Here is an 11,411-nt window from a genome sequence, read left to right on the forward strand (position 1 = left end):
TATCCCATTATATTAGGTAATCGAGTAAACGTTAGAATTACAGCGTCTGAAATATGAACAAGTGTCGTTTCGGTATAAGTAGTATGCATGTGTGAGTTGTTGAATGAAACAATGGGGTTGGTGAAAATGGTAGGCAGTGGCATGTGAAGTAGGCCCAAAAATAGAACAAGTTAAAATAAAAGATGCCAAGCTGAGTAGCATCTTCCTCATGGTAGGGTCAGTTAGGATGGACGGCTTATCTATAAGTCTGCGAGCTGTCACACTTTCTTCAAAGTTCGGAACTTTTCATTTTCACTCTCTCTTTTATTTATCATCTTTATCTTCAACTACAATACTTCACTCATTTTATTGGTTTAATTTTTTCTCATCTTTTATTAATCTTAATTTTTAAATACTATATAAAAAAATAATGTAAAAATGTTTGTAGAAAATCTTAAATTGATCAAAAGAGGTGAATTTGAAATTATTGAAACAAATATCGTAATTTACATCCATTTATAGGGGCTTAGGCTACTTATTATCACTTGATATTAATCATATTACTCCAATCTATGTTTTTCGTATTATACTATAAATTTTTATTGTATGGTGTTATAATAAATAATATTGTATGATATATTATCAATTTGATAAGGTAATTATCCCATCATCGTAAGATATATCATCAAATTTACTATAGTTAAATTTTACTCCTAGAAAAACATAAAAAGTGATAATTAAAGTAGTTGTTAAGTTACAATTATCTGATCTAGTTTTCATGTATGAGATTATTTAGTTTCCTTGCATAGGATTTTTCTCTTGTATATATTTGTGATAATCAATAAAACAATGTGTACCTATTTTAGATACAAAATTTGTATATACTTGTATATTTCATTACTTGATTAGATAATTTTAAATTAAGGATAAAGTAACACTTAATCATGTGATGATGTATATACGTGTATACATAAATGTGCACCCAAAGTGGGTACACATAGTTTTATTAACATATATAATATGCACTTTTCATGCTTCTTTTATCATGGTAACAAAGCAAGAATTAGGGTTTTTTTTTTTCTATTGCATTGTTTTTGACAAATTCTAATAAACCATCATCCAAACTTGTAACACGAATAGGTATGTCATAAGTTCATTTTAGTCTTTTCACTAATTGATGAGTTACATCTGATATTGATAGTTGAGAAAATGGTTAAGTGTTGATAAAAATATGATATTAACATGTTTAATAGTCATGCATGAAGAGTTCATGCCCATTTGTAAGTGTATCATGTGGACAATATAGACATCATGCCACATTTAAAATTTTAAATGCATGAACCATCGTATATTAAGGATGCACAATTGTTCTAGTAGTTATTGATTGCTTTTATTTAAGTAAACTACATCTTGCATGAAGTCAGTTTTTTTTTGGATGAAATTTATCCACAATTTGAATTTTACAACTGGCCATGTTTATTTGGAGGTGAATTTTCAACCATGGAAGAAGATTTTTAGTGATTGCAACAAGGAGTTTCTACATCATTTCTACAAGCTAGGAGGAAAAGGTAAGCAAGAGTCCAAAGTTTTGTGTTCCTTTCTAATTTTCAAACATGTTATAGACTCTATAGGATTGAATCATGATTATTAGACATGAGGGTTTACTACGAGGATGACTTGTTCATTTTACTATTAAAAATGATGGAAGCAATTATGGCCAATATGACAAAAATGATAGAATATGAAGACTTTTTGCTTTGTTGGTTTAGATTTGTTCATCGATGCATGCTTGGGATAGATTTTTGTATTAAGCTATGTTAGAGATGTTTTGTTATTGAAATTATACTTTCTATTTTGTAGGAAAAGAAATGGAAAATAAGAAAAAGGAGTGTTGAATAAAAAGGAAAATGTCAAAATCCTGATTACATTAGGAAAACAATAGTTGCATAAAAAGACTACTAATTCGACTAAGAGACATATAAGATCGCAGAAGAGGAAAAAAAGTAGATATTGAATGATACTAGATGAATTCAAGTGAATCTAGAATTCCTACTTACACTAGACAATTAGATTAAGCTAGAAAAAGATTATTTAAACACATGAAAGAGAGATCGCTTTTTACAAATTTACACAGCTGATGGAGGCTCCTATTTTTTAAACTTCCATAAGCCACAAGGAGGCAGTTTGAATACACATTGCAAGTAGTAGTAATGAACCCGGGGATTACAAACTCTACAATCAGAGCAATGATACGAGCGATAACTGAGAACTTTCTTATTTACTCTTGGATTTATCATTATGAGTTTTGATATTTGCTATTGTGATTATGTAAAAATTATGAGTGGCTAGACTTTTTATTCTAGGGAGTAAATGAGATCTTTCAGTCCCCATAAACTTTTAGTATTTATTATTATTATGATTTTAAATAAAATTCGTTAATGTTGGATTTAATGGATGATTGCAGAATGTCTTGTGTTGAGTCAAAAACCTGACTTTTCACATGTTAGTAGGTTCACATAAACTATCGAAAGTTAGATGCAAGATTAGTTCATACATTTATCAAACTTAGAACCTTGATACTAGAGATAGATCAAATTCTTGTGGAGACATTCAAATCACAAAAGTTAAAAGGTTTGTATTGACCGAGTACCACGAGAGTAGTTGGTCATTTAATGCTTACATGTTTAGTCAACCTCGGGAAGGGAACTAAGGTAATTTAAGATGTTTAACCATTAGCACATCGCGAATCTAGAAAAAGCTTGCATGATCAACTACAAGTTTGTATAGGATTGTCGATGAAATCTTAACTCCTAGATATTATTGATATATGAGTTCAATTAATAGTAGCATAGTCGCATTAGTTAGTAGAATAGTAGTAATATTAATTTTAGTCGAATTAGTTGATACAACCTTAGCATAAATTGAATTCCCTAGCTAATATAGGTCATGAAACGAATTAGTAATTGGTTCACAGAATCAAATCTATTATACTATTTTTTGACTCGTGCACTTGCAAGCGAGATGCAACAAGTTTTTGGAGTAGTTGTCAGGGATGGGTATTGAATTAATACTAATATAATTTGTGATCTTACTAGACTAGGGATTTTTCTTTTTCTTTGTAATTTTAATTTTAAAGGCAAATCAATCTTGCTTTCCTTTCTTAGTTTCAACTAGTTTATGACCAGATTGAGAGCAACTAAGAGGTTAGACTTTGATCCCGAGATTGAAATAACAGTCAGACACCAAAGGAACACTAAGCAAAAGTAGAAACCCAAAATGGAAAAAGCAGATGATAATAATCGTAACATAGAACTAGAGATGGAAAATGAGCAATGAGCACTTCAGGATTATGTAGTCTCATCAACATAAGAAAACTTCTTAAGCACAATTAGACCACTTGTTAACACGAATAATTTTCAAATAAAACCGCCCATCATCTAGATGGTTTAGCAAAATTAATTCAAGGAGTAGCAGTAGAGGATTTGCACACATATTTATCATGATTAACTCAAAATTTGTGATAAGACCAAGCAAAACAGAGTTCCAAAAAAGGCTATTAAACTATGACTATTCCCTTTTTTCACTTAGTGATTAGGTAAACTATATGGTTGGATTTGAGATCTTTAGGGACTTTTGCAACTTGGCAAGCTCTATCGCAAGCTTTTCTGACCAAATTTTTCCCACCTAGGAAAACAACTAAAATTAGGAATGATATTACTACTTTTGTTCGAAGGGAGGATGAAACTTTATACAAGGCATGGGAAAGATATAAAGACCTTTAGAGGCACTATCCATACCATAGGTTACTTGACTGGTTGGTGGTACAAACTTTCTATAATCGATTACTAAGACAAATGAAGAGTAATCTGAACATTGCAGCTAGCGGTTCTTTATGGGAATGATCATGGACGACATTCTACAACTTATAGAAAAGATGGCAACAAGCAACCTCTACTGGGGATGATGACACAATTCCCAAGAATCAATCAGAAATCTATAAAGTTGATGGTCTTACTATGGTTACTACTAAATTAGATGCCTTGACTAAGAGGATAAAAATGTTCGATATGATAGTTGTTGATACTACACATCGATGTGAGATTTGTGGCAAAAAACATACAAACATGGAGTGTAATATGATTAATCGTATCCTAACTGATTCGTATATAAAGTAAGTGAATCTAGTAAACTACAACTAGAAATGTTTTTACGAGATTATGCTAAGTATTTATCTACATACTAAATGTGTTTCACTTAATATGTTCCCTTGTGATTTTGTAGGTCGATTCATAGAGCAACAAGGTGGCGGAAACAATAATTTAACTTGAGACGTTGCATGATAGTTGGGGAATTTTAGTCATTTTTATTATTGGATATTCATTCATGTATTGAAATTTGTTTATGCATATTTAATTGATGACTTGATATTTTGAACTTATCTATTTTAATTTTATTGAGTATTAATGACAGTTAGGGGATTTTGGTTATATGTGATAGGTGTCATGCATTTATTTATCTATTTATACATTGTTGATATGGTTTTGAAATAGCCTTGAATAACACGTCTCTTCTGATACATATGTTTGGTAGGGGTATATACTTAGAGAGGGGTGTTACACTAAGTTTCATAATCTTTTAACTAATAAAAGACATATGTTATGACTTTACCTTTTTACATCAACATTGCTCTTAATCCTTAATATGAGGCATCTGCAAAGATATCATACTATTTACCCTCTGTTGGCAAAGTTAATATAAGAGTTGATGTTAACCTCTTTTTTAACTTCTAAGAACTTTCCTCATAGGTGTTAAACCACTTGAAATGAACATCCCTACGAGTCAGCTCTGTGAGCAGTCAGGTTAACTTGATAAAACCCTTTATGAACTGTCTGTATTACCCTAATAACCTAAGGAAACTTCGTACCTCTTTAGCTATCTTAGGTATCTGCCACTCTAATACAACATTTATCTTGCTAGGGTCCACCAAGATACCATTTATTGAGATCATGTGTCTAAGGAAAGTCATTACATCTAACCAGAACTTGTACTTGGAAAACTTGGCATACAATTGCCTTTCTTTCAATCTCTACAACATAAACCTCAAATGTCATTAGAGATGATAATTTTGGTTTGAATTTACCTTAACAAAGAAGGGTCGCCTAATAAAAATAGGGAATGGAAAAAGGATGGGGACATGGGCAAAAAATATCTTTACAATCGAGGATAAGCTAGGGATGGGGATATATGTGTCTCCTCCCTACCCCTACCTTACCTTACCCTACCATATCCTACCCCGTCTCATCCTCTTCATCATTACTTCTTTATATTAATATCTTCACTAAAAATACTAATATATTGTTATAGTTTTAGGGTTTTTATGTTTTTCAATTTTATTCATTTTTTGTTATATGTATTAAGGTGGCTAGCATATGTAATTTATGACATTTGAAATAGTGAGTTAATTGTAATTTTAGTTAATTTTATTATTAAATATGTTTATATTGTGTTTAGAGGGTACGAGGAGATGAATTTTTTCTGCATAAACAGGGATAGAGAAGGGAATTTTTTCCTCAGAGAAAGGATAAAGAATCCTTATTATCTCTGTTATGGGGAAGGGTTGGGGATAGAGATTGATATCCTTTGTAGAGATGGGGACAAGAATGAAAACAAGAACAAAGACAATGATGGGGATGAGGACGAAGATGGGGACAAAGACAGGGATGAGGACGGGGATAGGGACAAAGACGAGGAATAGGGTATTTAACCTGCCTTACCTTATCGTTATCCTTAGATATCGTGCATGCTCTTCTAAAGTATTGGAGTACACCAAGATGTCATCTATGAACACCACTATAAACTTGTCTAAGCAATCCTAAAACATCATGTTCATTATGTCCATAAACATTGTTGGGACATTTGTCAATCGAAAAGGCATAACCACAAACTTTTTTACAACACTAAGGAACCCTTGAGCTAGTCAAACATCTATCCTCAAGAGTGGATAATTATTCTTCATCTTTATCAATCCATATTTCTTTCTCACAAATATGATCGACGCACCCCATGATGAGTGACTTGGTCTATTTTTTAGCTCTTGTAGCTTTTTTTTAGTTCTTGAAGTTTAGTTGGGGTCATTATATATAATGCCTTTGAGATTGGCATTGCAACAAAACAATGCACAATATCAAAGTCAATCAAAGCATATAAAAGATAGAAATGGAAAATTAACTAACTCATCACTACAGATGGGCTGGCCTTGGCTTGAGTATATATGGCTACATATACTCTAGCATATCCTTCCCCAACTGTCTAATCTACAAAGGTTAGTGTTTCTATTGTTCTACACTTTTTAGCACAATGGTTAGGCTACTTGCGCTTGTAGCATACCTTTCGACCTACTAAACATTCTCTGGTATGTCTCCACCTATATCTTTGGCAAACAGAGTGATCAATATGCCTCGACTGATCTTCTCTTCTTTGTTTCTTACCCTTCTAGTTCTTTTTATTACTCTTAGACCAAAAGGTACTCTTGCCTTTAAAATCCCTACTACCATTATTATGGCTGCCATTCTTTTGGCTAATTCTTTACATTACTTGATCTTATTTTTGGGTAGAGGTTACTAGCATGGGATAATCTGATACATCCTTATTTCTAAACATCCTCTGCCTCATGACCTCTAATATTTGCACCTTGTTCAAGGTCTTAACTTTCTCTTCTATTTTTATGTTTAGTGGTTATAATCTGATACGCCTATTTTTTATTTTTTATCTATTAAACATAGCATAAGAACTGCATTTTTTCATACACTGGCATATGTGGTATTGCTCAAATAAGGAAATTTTTTATTTTCTTGCAAACCTGATCTCATCTTAATTTCAAATTCTACTGACGATGACATATGAACGTGTGCTTTAGCATAGACTGATGTGTGCCCTCTAACACTTACTCATTTTCACTTACGCAATGTGAAATGACTTTTTAGCCCTTCCAAGGCATGAATGAGTATTAACTTTGCGATATATGATTATCTCTACTAAAATTTTATCATTACTGATAATTATATACAAAAAAGAAAAAGATTAAAATGTCCTTAGGTTTACCTATGAGCGTTGCAATTGGACTGCAAACATCATCATAACTAGACTCTACTGTAAGCTAAGACTACTGCAAGTATGATATCCTACTATGGGCAGTCTAAGAAGTATATACTTATGGTGCCCCTATGTAATGACTCTAAGACTTCTAGTATGTATACATCTTAAGTAGTAAATCACCTTAAACTCTCCTTAACTTTTACCCTAATCATATCTCTTGTGTCATCATAATCTCATCTCTTAGGCATATTAGGTACTACTGCGTACCTAATATCTTTATATTATTTCTTAGGACGACCCATAAACTTCTAGCCTAGTTCATATTTTCTTTCTTTACTTTGCCATTAAAGATATAAGGTAGAAGCTAATCAATAGACCATGTTTGGCCCGAAAAGTCCACTTACTAAGGATGCCAATGAGCTTCTAAAAGGTATCATATGAGACTATTTCAAGTACTCTTGAACGTGATGTGTTAAAGTTACAAGTCTGGATTGGATTTCAAATCGAAAAGTAGATCACAAATTGCACTAAAGGTCAACCTATAAATTCTTTTTATAGCCACCAATTTCTAATTTTTAAGAAAAGTTTTTCTTGTTAACGTAAATCAGTTTTAAAATAAAGTTCCACGTACAATAAAAGAAAACACACTAAACGTTAATTGATTTTGGTGATGTATGCTCAAATTCCGAGTGAGGAGAATTGTACATCAATCTATTGATTTGAACACTCAAATACGACTGAAGATTTGTTGTATTTCGAAGAAAAAATATTTGAATTTAAATAGATTACACGTAGGTTGAATATTTAGTAATTAATAAAAATTGAGATTAATGTGATTTAGATTTAAAGTCGAAAGTTGTCAAGAGATACCTAAGGGATTAGATACTGAGAGTAAGATTGATATGAAAAAGATATCTAAGAGAAGAAAGTAAATATGATCAAAGAAAGAGGAAATCCCAGGTAAAGAATAAATTAAACTTGAGATAAATCTGAGAATGTTCTAAATAATTGGGTATCTATAAGGATTGAATATTCGATTGAGATTTGAGATTTTTTAATACCTATGAAACATCGATATTGAGATTGTTAGATTAGTAAGGGAGTGCCTATAACCTATGCATACCGTAGATAAGATAAAGTCTGATGATTGGTGTTTTTAGATTGAAAGATACATCATTGCCAGGATTGCGGTTTATCAAGTGGCTAAGACTTTTTGGGGGCATAAATAGCCCATTGATTTAAGGGTCTAAGATTTACCATGACATAAATAGTTTATTTATTGAGGGTCTAGCGATTGATTTACCCAAAACCATGAGTCTGTAGAACAACGATGAGTGATAAGACAACCCAAACTAGAGAAAGATTATGTAAAAAGTGGTCACTAGAGTAGGTACGTTAATTCCCCAAGATTCAGGTTAGTTACCAAAAACCTAAGATCAAGATCAAGATAACCTAGGTAGTAAAGGAAAGAGATAAATTGAGATTTCAGATTATAAGATAGGTCATTTTGTATTATTGAGTTTTATACTCATCTCAATCCTTTGCATTTTTGCAAGTGATAGGATTAGAGTGATGACAACAGCGAGATGATGACTCAATGATGAAGCAGAATGCAAGAAATAAACTAGTAGGAATAAATAATCATAACTTTGATATTATGATACGTATATATGATAGATTTGATTTAAAATTTCTAGCACATGGATTTACAAGATTGTATGTTGTATGCTTAGAAATTGTTTCGTGATTATTGGAGAGTTAGTTTTTATTTTATATTAAAGACTAGAAGAATAATTCATATTAGATGAGATATTATGCTTTTTGGACTTAAGAGATATTCATGTTTAAATTGAAATGTCATTCATGCATAAAGATTTTAGTAATATTTTACCCTAAAGGATAGGATATTCGTGGTGGGATGTTACAAGCATAAATCATTCTTCTTATGCACAACTATGCACTCAACCATGTAAAGGCATGCAACAGTCTTTCATATGAACGTTCACAACCATCCAGTAATGATCAACCATGCATCCTTTAACTTACGTCTATACATTCTTCATATGCATGATCGTGCATCATCTCCTCACAACTGGTCTTATTCTCTTTACAATTGCAACTACTTTAATATGTATTTTTATATTTTCATTATAATGTACAATCGTGCAACACCTTTTACAAGAGCATACATCACAAACTTAGGTTTTTTGTTTCAAGTTATGAATGGTCATATGAGTCTTCCACACATTCTTCCATCTGAAAACCTATGATTTTTAGGAATTGGTGTATGACCATGCGACTTGCTGCACGAGCATATAGTTATTCTAAAAGTAGAATTCTCATACTAATGCACAGTCATTTTTTACCTAAGCATGGTTATGCATTACACTTTAAGCTTAGAATGCATGCCATCTAGCCATGTTTTGTTAATTCTTTTGTACCATAACACCTTCAAAACCTTATTCATACTAATTTTTTTTTCAAACATGTTTTAAGCAACATCAAACCATCCTGATCTAATTTTCCAAGATTTAATATTTTAAAAGAAACATAATAAACATATACTTGACGGATTAGTATGCTTCTTCACTATTAATTCATAAACCACTATCAAGTACATATTCTTTCACCAAGAAACATCAATTACATAATTTACAATCTTAATAGACTATAAATATATATAAGAATGGAAAATATATTGGGTTCTAATATAGATTATCACTAATTCCATTCCATAATCATCATATTAAATACTCGATCCATCAATTGAACAACAAACAATTTATCAATAAATACAGACAGATGTATCTATGTATAAATTTTCATAAAAGAATCCATTGAAAGATCAATGACCCTTACTTACCTTTTCTCGTAGCAAGAAGATTTGAAGCAATGTTCTCTTTGTTGAATGTTAAATAAACTCATTCTCTTTTTCAATCACCAAAATTCACAACTTCAAGACTATCGGAATATCTCATCTATTACCATTGTTGTTATTTTCTCAGATATATTTGATAAGGATGTGTTGAATATCCCAAAAATCACAGAACACATCCTTTAATAAAATTTTGATACAAACAATTGTCATAGTTGTGTGCTTTAGTAATGCACGATCGTGCATCCATTCAATTCACTTAGTGTGGCGCTTTTTCAATGTTGTCTACTTGGTAAGCTGATGAACGGACATACACCCTTTATGCATAATTGTCCATCATGCCCGTTTTCATATCTTAATTTTACTTAGCCATGTTTCAATACACATTCATACATCCAATAATTGAAATGACTAAAATGACCTTAGAGTCTCATTGGTGGCTCTTTCATCTTTATTTACCATGACAACATGCATATCACGTCTATTCCAATGTATAACAACTCTAAGGTATTTATATAAGGTATTAGATATGTTAAGAGCGATGGAAGGACTTTAGAGTCTGTTAGGACTATTTGAGAATGGAATAAATCAGAGTGTGAATGTAAAATGTGATTAAAGTCTTAAAATTTTGAAATTTAATTCATTTATATAATAAGCAATAAACGATTATTCATTAGCCAGTATAATAGTGCACATGAATCGTATCATATTACAATATTGTTAGGGTAGTGCTTTAAAGCCAATCATTTTCGACATTTGTGATTATGTAATTTCCTCATTTATTAATAAAAGATTCTTTATTATTCATACATGTAATGTTAAACACAATATGTTTGTAAGAATAATATATTATTAGAATGGTAAAATTGTGATAAGGCAATTAGACAACTAATCGTGAGAACCTTATGACACATTATATGGTTATTCTAGAAACATCTATAATCCCAGTATTACTATGACCAAGAGTACAAGTAATAGTGATAGGTTTATCATAATATTGAACAACCCTACCGAGAGGTGACGATAGTTTTCACATGTCAAAGATGTAAGCTGACAGTTTAATGTAACATATTATGCGTGCTATAAACGTGTTCACAAGACAAACTTAATAAGAAAATTTCATATGGATGGTTGCTTTTGTGTTTATGGGAATAAATTTTTTAATTCACGGGTACATGTGGTCATTAGACTTAAGGTCGTCAAATTGTCTTGTACAGAGGTCGATATTGTTTGACACTATCTAACATGTCGTTGTAGAATAGGTGTTATAAAGATGGTGATTGGCCATATCAAGATTTGTATAGAGGCTATAGTAGATCAACAGAGGATTCGTCACTCACCAAGCATAGGAGGTGATATCTCACATGAGAATATTGAAAGACATTATAACCATTCGAATATGTGGCCATAGGGTTTAGGTCATAGCCTGATCTAAGTCGTTTAGTTATTAATATTTATCAAT

General features: G+C 31.5%; 1 non-coding gene across 1 annotated transcript; it reads right to left on the reverse strand.

The window, feature by feature from the left end:
- Nucleotides 1–3,677: 3,677 nt before the first annotated feature.
- LOC123226610 lies at nucleotides 3,678–3,784 on the reverse strand. Its single transcript, XR_006504359.1, has one exon. It is a non-coding gene; the product is annotated as a small nucleolar RNA R71 (small nucleolar RNA).
- Nucleotides 3,785–11,411: the final 7,627 nt, after the last annotated feature.

This window comes from Mangifera indica, chromosome 9 (genome assembly GCF_011075055.1).
Source record: "Mangifera indica cultivar Alphonso chromosome 9, CATAS_Mindica_2.1, whole genome shotgun sequence".
In the NCBI taxonomy this organism is placed as follows: Eukaryota; Viridiplantae; Streptophyta; class Magnoliopsida; order Sapindales; family Anacardiaceae; genus Mangifera; species Mangifera indica.